The sequence below is a fragment of the Crinia signifera genome, chromosome 6 (assembly GCF_055691185.1).
Source record: "Crinia signifera chromosome 6, ASM5569118v1, whole genome shotgun sequence".
Classification (NCBI taxonomy): Eukaryota; Metazoa; Chordata; class Amphibia; order Anura; family Myobatrachidae; genus Crinia; species Crinia signifera.
In genome coordinates this window covers 206,889,790-206,902,049 of record NC_139222.1, presented here as the reverse complement: position 1 = coordinate 206,902,049, position 12,260 = coordinate 206,889,790, and the positions used below count along the sequence as shown (strand labels likewise).

Genomic DNA, 12,260 nt, shown 5'->3' with positions numbered 1-12,260 from the left:
GGGCACAGGAGAAGGCTGCAACAGAGTGGGCGGTGTGGCCTGCGCAGAGTGACCTCTACTGTCACGCTACACAGGCCGCACGCAGGTGTCAGGATTCAGGAACAGCCGGGCGGCGTATGAGCGATTGCTCAGACGCTGCCCAGCATTACACTGCGCATGCACAGTCTAATCCCAAAATTGGATATTTTAAAATCCCAGACTTTTTTGGGACCAAATCCCGGGATATGGAATATGGAGAATCAGGCTTCAAGGAGGAGGAGGAAGGGGAGGGGGGGTAATAGGGCACACTGAAGGACACAGGGGAAGAAGACTGCAGGGGGGGCAGGTCGAAGAAATGTTGGGGCAATAGGGCACACAGAGAGCATGTGGGGAGTCAGGCTGTGCAGGGGAAGGGGGCAGGTCAGGGAGATCCTGGGGGCAATAGGGCACATGTGGGGAATCAGTCTGCAGGGGGGGAGGAGCATGTCGAAGAGTACCTACACACGGCCAGTAATCCTATGCTGCTTGAAAATGTCTAGTCACATGGGTGTGACGTCATCTGAGGACAGCGGGTCACATGGGTGTGAAGTCATCTGAGGACAGCGGGTCACATGGGGAGGACATCAAAGATCCTTTCCACAAAGGGAAACTAGCCGCTACCCTTCATGCTGGCACCAAACAAAAAATGAGGAGATGAGGATGGAGGCAGGGTTATAGGGGATAGGGATCAGGCATCCTGAGAAACTTTCAAAGCTTTGCTGATTGGTGCACAGTCCTCTAGATCCACCTTCAACCCCAAGGTCACCCTGTGGGTGCCATGGAACACGAAGAAGAAGAAAAAAAAAAAGACACAATAAAAAGGGGAAGGAGCAGATGGAGTGAGATAAAAAGGGGGAGAGAGGAGAGTCAGAGAAAGGATTGAGATGAGAGGGAGGAAGGTGATGGCGAACTTAGAGTGGATGAGGTGAGAGGGCACAGGCTAAGGGGGTCAAGAGTTTACACGAGAGGGAAAAGGGGACAGGGAAAGAGCGAAAAAATAGGAAAGATGAGGTGTGGTGAGATGAGTGGGGCGAGATGAGGGGGTGGGTGATGGTGTGAGCTGGTGGGGAGCAAGAGAGCGAAAAAGAGTAAAGATATGGGGTGTAAAAGTGAAATGAGAGGATGGGGGGGGGGTGTGTGTGAGCAGACTAGAGAGAGAAAGGAGGGGGATGGGGGGTGTGTGGAATCATGGAAAAAGAGGGAATGAGAGAAAAAAGCCAACAGGGCAGAGTAGGGTCCGCAGGAGCCAGGCACCTATACCAAAGCTTTTGAGAGGTAGGCTCCTCCCACTGCATCCCAGAATCCTCAGTTCAAACATATGCACAAACATCAATTTAACCAACAACAACATGATATATCATGAATACTGGCATACTTACTGAGCATAATGAAGGGATTGCTGTGTCACCAGGACCATTTCAGAGAAAGGGATTCGAACGGTGAGTTCTTACAAAAATCTTCTTTTTCACTTTCAATGGTCCTGGTGACACAGCTTCACATTGGGACGTACAAGAGCCGGTCTTTTGGGAGGGTAAGCTCAGATCTGCAGCTCTCATCACTGCTCGCCCGAATGATGCGAATGATTGGTAAAAGTGTGAACAGATGACCAAGTGGCGGCCCTGCATACTTGCTCAGCTGTAGCCCCATGGCAAACCGCCCAAGAGGTAGCAACAGACGTTGCGTTTGTGCGTTTATCCTGGCCGGAACAGGCCTACCAACCTTAGTATATGCAAAAGCAATAACCGATCTCAACCACCTGGCTATTGTCTGTTTAGAAGTGGGCCGGCCTATCTTGTGTACATCATACAAGACCAATAAGGTATCTGTCTTCCGAAAACCTTTTACCCTGTCCACATAAATGCGCAAGGCGCGCACCACATCCAAATTCCTCAATTTGTCCCTTTTTCTAGAACCCTCCCTCTGGGGGTTGAAACACAGGCAGAACAATCTCCTGATTCAGATGAAAAGCAGAAACTACTTTTGGAAAAAATTGGGGGTCTAAGAACGGCCCTATCGTCATGAAAAATAAGGAAGGGAGCCTTACAGGACAACGCTCCCAACTCCTCTTTGCAGAGGAAACAGCCAATAAAAATACCAAATTTCCACATAAGGAAGGTCAGCCGACCTTAAAAGGCTCAAAGGGAGGCAGTTGAAGACACTCCAGCACCAAAACCAAAGACAAATCCCAGGGTGCCACTGGTTGTTTATATGGTGATTTCAACCTGGAAACCCCCTGAAGGAAAGTTTGCACCTCAGGAAGTACAGCCACTCTCTTCTGAAAGAAGATCGACAGAGCGGATATCTGTACTTTAAGCAAATGGAGACTGCGGCCTGAAGAAAATCCATCCTGAAGGAATTCAAGCAATTTTGACAGTCAAAACCTTGACTTATGAGACTTCTGTCGCTCACACCACCTAATATATGTCTTCCAGACGCTGTAGTAGTTGGCCGAAGACACCGACTGCCTGGCCTTAATCATGGTATTTACCACTGCCTCAGAAAAACCTTTACAAAATGGCGGTTTCAATAGCCAAGCCGTCAAAGTTAGTCAAGCTAAATCCAGATGGAAGAACGGTCCTTGGCTTAGTAAGTCTGGCCTTTTGAGGTAGGCGCCACGATTCCACTGACAGTTTCCGAACACTCGAATACCAAGACCTCCTTGGCCAATGCGGAGCGATTAGTATTACCGGAATTCCTTGGGACCCGATTCTCTTCAGAACCCTTGCAATCATCGGAAACAGCGGGAAAACGTATGCCAGATACCCTGTCCAGGGAACGGTCATTGTATCCACAGCCAACGCCAAGGGATCCCTCGTCCTGGAAAAGAATCTGGGAACCTGATTGTTGGAAGCCATTAAATCCACCTTCGGGGTCCCCCATCGAGATGCAATCTGTTGGAATATCTGTGGATTCAGCATCCATTCCCCTTCGAGCAGCTCCTCCCTGCTCAAGAAATCAGCCTCGACATTCTTCACCCCAGGGGTGAATATCGCTGATAGGGCCGGAACATTCTGCTCCGCCCAACCAAAAATCTGGGATACCTCCCACATGGCCAGCTTGCTGCGTGTACCTCCATGATGATTAAGGCACGCCACAGCCATGGCGTTGTCCGAATGGACCTTGGGGAGACCCCTCAGCCTGTCTTCTGCCAGGGACAATGCCTTCCAAACAGCCCTGAGCTCCAGGATATTTATCGGCAGTGCTGCCTCCCCCGCAGTCCATAGGCCCTGAAGCCTCAAGTCCAGGACCACTGCTCCCCAGCCCGAGACTGGCATCACTAGTGACTACCAGCCAGTCCCAAGACTGAAGAGACCGACCCCACTGAAGGGAATCCACATCTGTCCACCATTGTAGGGAAGACCTGGTTTCTAACATCAGCTTCAAACTCAGTCTTCACGGTCTGTGTGTTCCCCAACCAAGACGTCAAAATTTTCCATTGGAAGGTCCGAAAATGGAACCTGGCAAAAGTTTGCCCAGCAATTTTAAGCACTTCCAAACCGAGGGACCCGGTGCTTCCAGAATCGACCTCACCATGCGAGACATGTCCTTGGCTTTTGTCTCCGGCAGGAATACTTGATGTAGAGGAGTATCCAGGATAACTCCCAAGAATTGGATCCTCTGAGATGGGACCAGTTGAGACTAAGTTTAAAAGCCAACCGTGAACTTGCAAAAACTGAATAGCCTCCGCTTTTCTGCAAGGTCTCTGCTAAATCTGCTTTGAACAGCAGATCGTCCAAATAAGGTATCACAATGATAACCCTCAATCGGAGAATGGCCGCCATCACTGACATGATCTTGGTGAAGTGGTGAATACCCTTGGAGCCGTGGCCAGTCCAAAGGGTAACGCCCGGAATTGAAAATGCCAGTCCCCTATTGCAAACCTTAGGCGTGTCTGCTTCCCCCGGGAGAATAGGGACATGCCAATATGCGTCCTGGATGTCCATGGACGCCAAAAATTCTCCCTGGTCCAGGCTGAGAAGCACAGACCGCAGAGACTCCATTTTGAAGTGGTCTACCCACAGGTGGAGATTTAAAGATGTTAAAATTAGGATCGGTCTGAAAGTACCGTCCGGGCTGGGCACTAAAAACAGAATGGAGTAAAAACCTTTCCTCCATGCCTCCCGAGGCACCGGGATCACCACTCCTTTTTCTAGAAGGGAGTGAGCCGCCCCCAAAAGAGCAGTTCGGAGTCGTGACTCCTTTGGGAGTGGTGTGGGTAAAAACCTCCTCGGAGGAAGAACTTTAAAAGGAATTTTGTACCCCTGTGATACAATCCTCCACCCCCAGGGCTGAGGAAACCTTTAGAATCATCACCCTGGTCCCAGGGAATGTCTGACGTGCATTCTCCTTCCTCTCCTGACTCCACAGTCAGTAAAGGTGCCGAGTAAGACCGTTTGGGAGTCCCCTCGGTATCATTATCAAATCTATCCAGCAGCTCATTAAATCTGCTAATACACTTTGCAGTATCCTGCATCACCTGTAACAGGCCCGGATCTGCTTGAGTCAGAGGCAAGGAGCCTGAGGACTGCTGAGAGGATGACATAGGTTTAGGGGAAGACACCACAACATCTCTGTCCAACAACTGCACTAAGGCATTCACTGACCTGCCCAGGGCACTAGCCCACGCAGGCTCTGCTTGCTCTACCCTCTGGGGTTCACTGCCCATGGGTCTCACAACTGTGCAAGCCGGGCACAATTCCCCCTTGGCCATCTGTTCAGGGGAAATTTAAAGTGCACAACCACTGCACACTCAATGCAAGTGGGGCTCCCTCCCCCAAAGCTACAGACTGTTGCTCTGACATAGTATTCCCGCGCTAGGGGGCAAAATGCGCCCCGCTAAAAGAGCCTGCTGCTTGTCTTGCTGGTGTACCCGGGAAAGCTCAAGACATCTCAATCTCTGCGGTGCTGGGCTTCCCTGGCAGCTCAGGGACTTCGGTGTAGCTCGGTCCGCCCCCCTTGAACGACGGTGGCAGCCCGGGCACGTCCCCTTTAGTGACGCGGCGGCCCGGCCCCTTTAGTGACGCGGCGGCCCGGGACCGCCTACAACAATGACGTCGGCGGGCCTGGTCCACCCCAATTGCGCTGCCCCTGTGCAGCGGCGCCCTGCCCACAAAATTCCTAGAGGGAACACTGACATGACACAGCAATTTCACATAGTGCAAAGTGACAAGCGTTTTATACAGAGTCAATGTATAACACAGCACTTATCTGTCTGAAGCTCTGGAATTCTCCTCCAGAAGGGGGTAGCGATGCCCAGGAAATCCACTCACTCAGCCAGATACAGCTCTTCAGCTCCACAACAGCGTCTCCCAAAACGGCGCCAAGCAGAGTGAGGGAAGTGACCAAATGTCCCTGTTGCTGCAGGGTCTGTAGCATTTTGGCGCCAAACCACCCCCAGCAGCCGCTCCCACTATAGGATTTCCTATGTCCAGTGTCTCCCCTTCGTATGGGGACCACTTGGACTGATCCTGTAACAAACTGCTGTCCTTTTCAATAAGGAGGTCATCTTGTAAGCTCTGCGTAAAATGGCCGCCACCATAACGGAGTGCCCGTCCCCCATTACCCTCACCTGCGTGAAGCCAGTTCAGGGACGCTCCGGAGCCCAGGAAACTTCTTAATAGAAGTTGTCAGCGCCGCACAGAGAGACCAGACAGCGGGGGAAATTTACTAAAGGAAATGTGTAAAAAATAGGTGTAAAAATAGGTGTATTTGTATCCAGAAATACACTTATTTTTGACATTTTCAATCCCGAAAATACGCCAATTCGTATTGATGTGCTATCAATACGAATTGTCGTATTTTCGGGATAGAAAATGTCAAAAATAAGTGTATTTCTGGATACAAATACACCTATTTTTACACCTATTTTTTACACATTTCCTTTAGTAAATTTCCCCCAGCGTCTCCTCTGTGCGCAGGAAAACTGACAGGACACGCTTCTGTCAGCACCTGCCGTGCTGGCAGTGTGAGGATTCTCATAGAATAATTGTAAAATTAATAAAATAAAAAATACCTATCTCTCTCTAATCTTCGGCTGCGCAGCAGCCTCTTCAGTATAGCACCCACTCCAGTGGGCACCTAAACGAAACTGAGGATTCTGGGATGCAGAGGGAGGAGCCTACCTCTCAAAAGCTTTGGTATAGGTGCCTGGCTCCTGCGGACCCTACTTTGCCCTGTTGGCTTTTTTCTCTCATTCCCTCTTTTTCCATGATTCCACACCCATCCCCATCCCCCTCCTTTCTCTCTCCAGTCTGCTCACCCCCCCCCCCCCCCATCCTCTCATTTCACTTTTACACCCCATATCTTTACTCTTTTTCGCTCTCTTGCTCCCCACCAGCTCACACCATCACCCACCCCCTCATCTCGCCCCACTCATCTCACCACACCTCATCTTTCTGCGGACCCTCCTACATCCCAATGTGAAGCTGTGTCACCAGGACCATTGAAAGGGAAAAAAAAAAAAAAAGGAGAAAAGGGGAAGGAGCAGAAAAGAGGACAGATGGGGTGAGAAAAAAAAAAAGGGGAGAGAGGCAAGTCAGAGAAAGGATTGAGATGAGAAGTAGGAAGGAGGTGATGGCGAGCTTAGAGTGGAGGATGAGGTGAGATGGGATAGGTGGGGTGAGCCGACGGGGGGGACGGGACAGACAAGGGGTGAGCCGACGGGGGGGTGGACAGACAAGGGGTGAGCCGACGGGGGGTGGGTGATGGCGTGAGCTTAGTGTTCCCGCTAGGCTGTTTTAGTGGGGCACTGCGGCCTGCACGATTTTTAAAGGGCAAAATGCGCCCTGCTGGCTATAGAAAAAAAAAAAAAAAGAGTAAAAAGAGCGAAAAAGAGGAAAGATGGGGTGGCTCCCTATTAATGGGCCCCCCATACATTAGCCTGACTTGTCCAAGGGACAAGTCGGACCTGATTTCCCTGGCAGCCTCCCGGGAGGAGTCACACATGATTAGGCATTTGATGTGCCAAGTTCTGCATATGATATATCGCAACTCCCGGGGAGCTACAGTGGGAGCTGCGAGGCAGAATCAGCAGGCGAGGGACGCTGGGGAGCTGCAGGGGGGTAGCCGGGTATGGTAACTTGACAAATAGGCAGCGGGGCATGCTGGGGAGCCGGGCAGGGGACACAGAGGCAGCACGCGGGTGGACGCTGGTGAACTGGCGAGGGATACGAGAGAGCTGGGCAGGAGGATTGGGGACTCACTTTGAAAGAAAATAAATAAAAAATACAAATAAATGGTCAGCCAGTGATTGGCTGAGAGCTCTCTCAGTTAATTGCTGATTGGCTGAGAAAGCTCTCTTAGCCAATCACTGGCTGCCCATTAATTTGTAATGGTTTTTTTTTTTTTCCTTGCAGAGACTAGTCCCCGATCCTCCTGCCCAGTTCCCTCGTTTCCCTCGCCGGTACACCGCCCCGCCCCCCCACTGCCTGTGTCCCCTGCCCAGCATTCCAGCGCCCCCCCCCCCCCCCCCCTATTTGACAGCTTACAATGCCGGCTCCCCCCCCTGCAGCTCCCCAGCATCTACCGCCACTGACTCTGCCTGTCTCTTCGGCGTCACCGCTCGCTACTACTGCCTGCCTCTGTCACTGCCCTTGCAGTGTCCCCCACCCGCTGATCCTGCCTGGAGGCTGCACATAAGATTTAGGAAATCTTATGTGCAGCCGGTCCGACTGCCGACTCAGAGGTGCACGGGACCGCGCATCAGATCGGAGGGGATGTCTAAACATAAGCAGGGCGGCAGAGGGGCTGCATGGAGGGCGGCATGGAGGTGGAAGGGGGGCGGCATGGAGGGAAGCAGGGGGTGCATAAAGGCAGCAGGGGGGTGACGGAGGGTGCAGGTGGGCAGCAAGAGGGTGCAGGTGGGGGCAGCTGGCGGGTGCAGGTGGGGGATGCAGGAGGGTGCAGGTGGGGGCGGCATGGAGGGCGGCAGGTGGGGGCAGCAGGAGGGTGCAGGTGGGGGCAGCAGGGGGGTGCAGGTGGGCAGCTGGAGGGTGCAGGTGGGGGCAGCTGGAGGGTGCAGGTGGGGGCAGCAGGAGGGTGCAGCAGGAAGGTGCAGGTGGGGGCAGCAGGGGGGCTCCATGGAGGGCGGCGGCATGGAGGTGGCAGGGGGCTGCAGGAGGGTGCCGGCGGGGGCAGCAGGAGGGGGCAGCAGGCGGGTGCAGGTGGGGGCAGCAGGCGGGTGCAGGTGGGGGCAGCAGGCGGGTGCAGGTGGGGGCAGCTGGCGGGTGCAGGTGGGGGCAGCTGGCGGGGGCAGCTGGCGGGTGCAGGTGGGGGGCTCCATGGAGGGCGGCAGAGGGGCTGCATGGAGGGCGGCATGGAGGTGGAAGGGGGGCGGCATGGAGGGAAGCAGGGGGTGCATAAAGGCAGCAGGGGGGTGACGGAGGGTGCAGGTGGGCAGCAAGAGGGTGCAGGTGGGGGCAGCTGGCGGGTGCAGGTGGCGGGTGCAGGTGGGGGCAGCAGGCGGCTGATGCAGGAGGGTGCAGGTGGGGGATGCAGGAGGGTGCAGGTGGGGGCGGCATGGAGGGCGGCAGGTGGGGGCAGCAGGAGGGTGCAGGTGGGGGCAGCAGGAGGGTGCAGGTGGGGGCAGCAGGAGGGTGCAGGTGGGCAGCTGGAGGGTGCAGCTGGAGGGTGCAGGTGGGGGCAGCAGGAGGGTGCAGGTGGGGGCAGCAGGGGGGCTCCATGGAGGGCGGCGGCATGGAGGTGGCAGCAGGAGGGTGCCGGCGGGGGCAGCAGGAGGGGGCCGGCGGGGGCAGCAGGAGGGGGCAGCTGGCGGGTGCAGGTGGGGGCAGCTGGCGGGTGCAGGTGGAGGCAGCTGGCGGGTGCAGCTGGCGGGTGCAGGTGGGGGCAGCTGGCGGGTGCAGGTGGGGGGCTCCATGGAGGGCGGCAGAGGGGCTGCATGGAGGGCGGCATGGAGGTGGAAGGGGGGCGGCATGGAGGGAAGCAGGGGGTGCATAAAGGCAGCAGGGGGGTGACGGAGGGTGCAGGTGGGCAGCAAGAGGGTGCAGGTGGGCAGCAGAAGGGTGCAAGAGGGTGCCGGTGGGGGCAGCAGGCGGGTGCCGGTGGGGGCAGCAGGCGGGTGCAGGTGGGCAGCAGGGTGGTGCCGGTGGGGGCTGCAGGAGGGTGTAGGTGGGAGCAGCAGGCGCGTGCAGGTGGGGGCAGCAGGCGGGTGCAGGCAGCAGGGGGGCGGCATGGAGGGCGGCAGGGGGTGCATAAAGGCAGCAGGGGGGTGACGGAGGGTGCAGGTGGGCAGCAGGCGGGTGCCGGTGGGGGCAGCAGGCGGCTGATGCAGGAGGGTGCAGGTGGGGGCAGGTGGGGGATGCAGGAGGGTGCAGGTGGGGGCGGCATGGAGGGCGGCAGGGGGGGCAGCATGGAGGGTGGCAGGGGGGGGGCAGCATGGAGGGAAGAAGGGGGTGCATAAAGGCAGCAGGGGGTGACGGAGGGTGCAGGTGGGCAGCAAGAGGGTGCAGGTGGGCAGCAGAAGGGTGCAAGAGGATGCCGGTGGGGGCAGCAGGCGGGTGCCGGTGGGGGCAGCAGGCGGGTGCAGGTGGGCAGCAGGGTGGTGCCGGTGGGGGCTGCAGGAGGGTGTAGGTGGGAGCAGCAGGCGCGTGCAGGTGGGGGCAGCAGGCGGGTGGCATGGAGGTGGCCTGGAGGGCGGCAGGGGGTGCATAAAGGCAGCAGGGGGGTGACGGAGGGTGCAGGTGGGCAGCAGGCGGGTGCCGGTGGGGGCAGCAGGCGGGTGCCGGTGGGGGCAGCAGGCGGCTGATGCAGGAGGGTGCAGGTGGGGGATACAGGAGGGTGCAGGTGGGGGATGCAGGAGGGTGCAGGTGGGGGCGGCATGGAGGGCGGCAGGGGGGGCAGCATGGAGGGTGGCAGGGGGGGGGCAGCATGGAGGGAAGAAGGGGGTGCATAAAGGCAGCAGGGGGTGACGGAGGGTGCATGTGGGCAGCAGAAGGGTGCAGGAGGGCAGCAGGGGGTGCAAGAAGGCAGCAGGGGGTGCAAGAGGGCAGCAGGGGGTGCAAGAGGGCAGCAGGGGGTGCAAGAGGGCAGCAGGGGGTGCAGGTGGGGGAAGGAGGAGGGTGCAGGTGGGGGAAGGAGGAGGGTGCAGGTGGGGGAAGGAGGAGGGTGCAGGTGGGGGAAGGAGGAGGGTGCAGGTGGGGGAAGGAGGAGGGTGCAGGTGGGGGCAGCAGGAGGGTGCAGGTGGGGGCAGCAGGCGGGCTGCAGGCGGGGGCAGCAGGCGGGCTGCAGGCGGGGGCAGCAGGCGGGCTGCAGGCGGGGGCAGCAGGCGGGCTGCAGGCGGGGGCAGCAGGCGGGCTGCAGGCGGGGGCAGCAGGCGGGCTGCAGGCGGGGGCAGCAGGCGGGCTGCAGGTGGGGGCAGCAGGCGGGCTGCATGGAGGGCGGCAGGCGGGCTGCATGGAGGGCGGCAGGGGGGCTGCATGGAGGGCGGCAGGGGGGCTGCATGGAGGGCGGCAGGGGGGCTGCATGGAGGGCGGCAGGGGGGCTGCATGGAGGGCGGCAGGGGGGCTGCATGGAGGGCGGCACGGATCAATACATGGCAGCTGGCGGAGAGCAGGCAGCGGCTGCAGGTACAGGGGATGTGTGCACCCCGAGACCCAGTCTGAAGTAGGGAGTGACGGGGACACAGCCGCCGGGTCAGGCTGTCTGAGGGGGGAGCGGGAGGGTGTCCCTGCAAGAAGCCCGGAGAAGCAGCCAGTCCCCCGCCCGCTGTCCTCCCTGCATACCTGCGTGTATGCTCACCGGTCCCTGTTCCAGAGCTGCCGGGATAGCGGCACTGACAGCCGCATGAGTACTGCGAGCTGGGTCCCCCGCTCATTACTTATGCGGCAGCTCTGGAACAGGGACCGATCAGCATACACGCAGGGAAGACAGCGGGCGGGGGGCTGACAAGCATTGGGACAGCATGCAGGGGGACGGCTCCCGGGGGACTCCTAAATCCCCCGGCGGCACACAGGGGACGTCAGACGGGGGACACAGTCCCCCCTTCCCTTCCAAACCACGCAGCAGTGCACTCTCTCCCCCTCCACCCATCTAACACACCAGGGGCATAGATGGGGGGAGAAGAGTGTAAACGTGTAATAAACCCCCGGGAAACTGTACCTGACGCCGCTGTGGGACTCACGACACGAACGTGCTGCCTGTTTCCTGCAGCGGCAAAACTGTGCTGCGTGCTGACTCCTCCCCCTGATGACGACAGCAGTCACATGGCCGTGACGTCATCAAACCTCCTTTCCACGAAGGGAATCTAGCTGCTACCGTTGCTCCATAGCATAGGGTGCACTGAGAACAGATTCCCCGATAGACATAAACAACTGTTCCCAGGCATTTCTTACCCTGTCTGCCTTTAGAAGTAGCTAGCTTTCAGCAGTGTCGGATTCAGGGAAGGGGGGTAGGGCATCGATGAACGTGACTCCCCGTCCCCTGTCATTTAGGAGATGCATATTACCACCTCTGCCTGATGGGAGGCTAGCTAGCTATTCCACTTGTCCACTATCCTTTCTGGGAAGTAATTTTTCCTCCGATTCAACTGAACTTACCTCCCTCCAGTTTCAGTGCGTGTCCTCATGTTCTATTTCTTCCCTTCCTTTGAAGAATGTTTAAAAGAGGAAGGAAAAATTCAGCGCTCAATTAATGATTTAAACACATGTAATAGTAAAAAGCATATTTAATTAAAACATAATTCATATGTACATCTGATTAAAAACAATAGTATTGATATAACCAGGGCTATTTTTCAGTAGGCTCCAGCAGGAACTGAGGCCCTTATTCTAGTTCACTCTTCCTGACAAAATATTTCTTAGATGGACAAAACCATGTGCACTGCAGGTGAGGCAGGTGTAAAACCCCACCCAAATCTAATTATCTCTGCACAAGTAACACCTGTCTCACCTGCAGTGCACATGGTTTTGTCCATCTAAGAAATATTTTGTCAGAAAGAGTGAACTAGAATAAGGGCCTCAGTTCCTGCTGGAGCCTGCTGAAAAATAGCCCTGGATAGAACACTAGGACCTGAATGAAAATAATTATATAGAAAACCTGATCAGGATAGTCAAATTCCCAAGATGGAGTCCAATTGTAATCCAAAATGGTCACTAGGATCTAATATGAGTCAACACGTTACTGGGAGGAGTCTCAATCCAATGGTGGATTTTATGATACCAAAGGGGTCCTCTCTAAAGTGAAATAGTGATTGGAAATAGGCCAAGATTACCACTGGAAGTATCTCG

The 12,260-nt window shown here is 56.5% G+C and overlaps 1 protein-coding gene across 1 annotated transcript in view; it reads right to left on the bottom strand.

Annotated features, from left to right (window-relative positions):
- The window catches only part of CCDC57 (coiled-coil domain containing 57), a 99,914-nt gene extending 88,704 nt beyond the window's left edge, over positions 1-11,210 (bottom strand). Inside the window, exon 1 of the mRNA XM_083148677.1 lies at positions 11,134-11,210. The gene's annotated coding sequence lies outside the window, so the exon portion shown is untranslated. The remainder of the gene's footprint in view (positions 1-11,133) is intronic.
- Between the last annotated feature and the right edge of the window lie 1,050 nt (positions 11,211-12,260).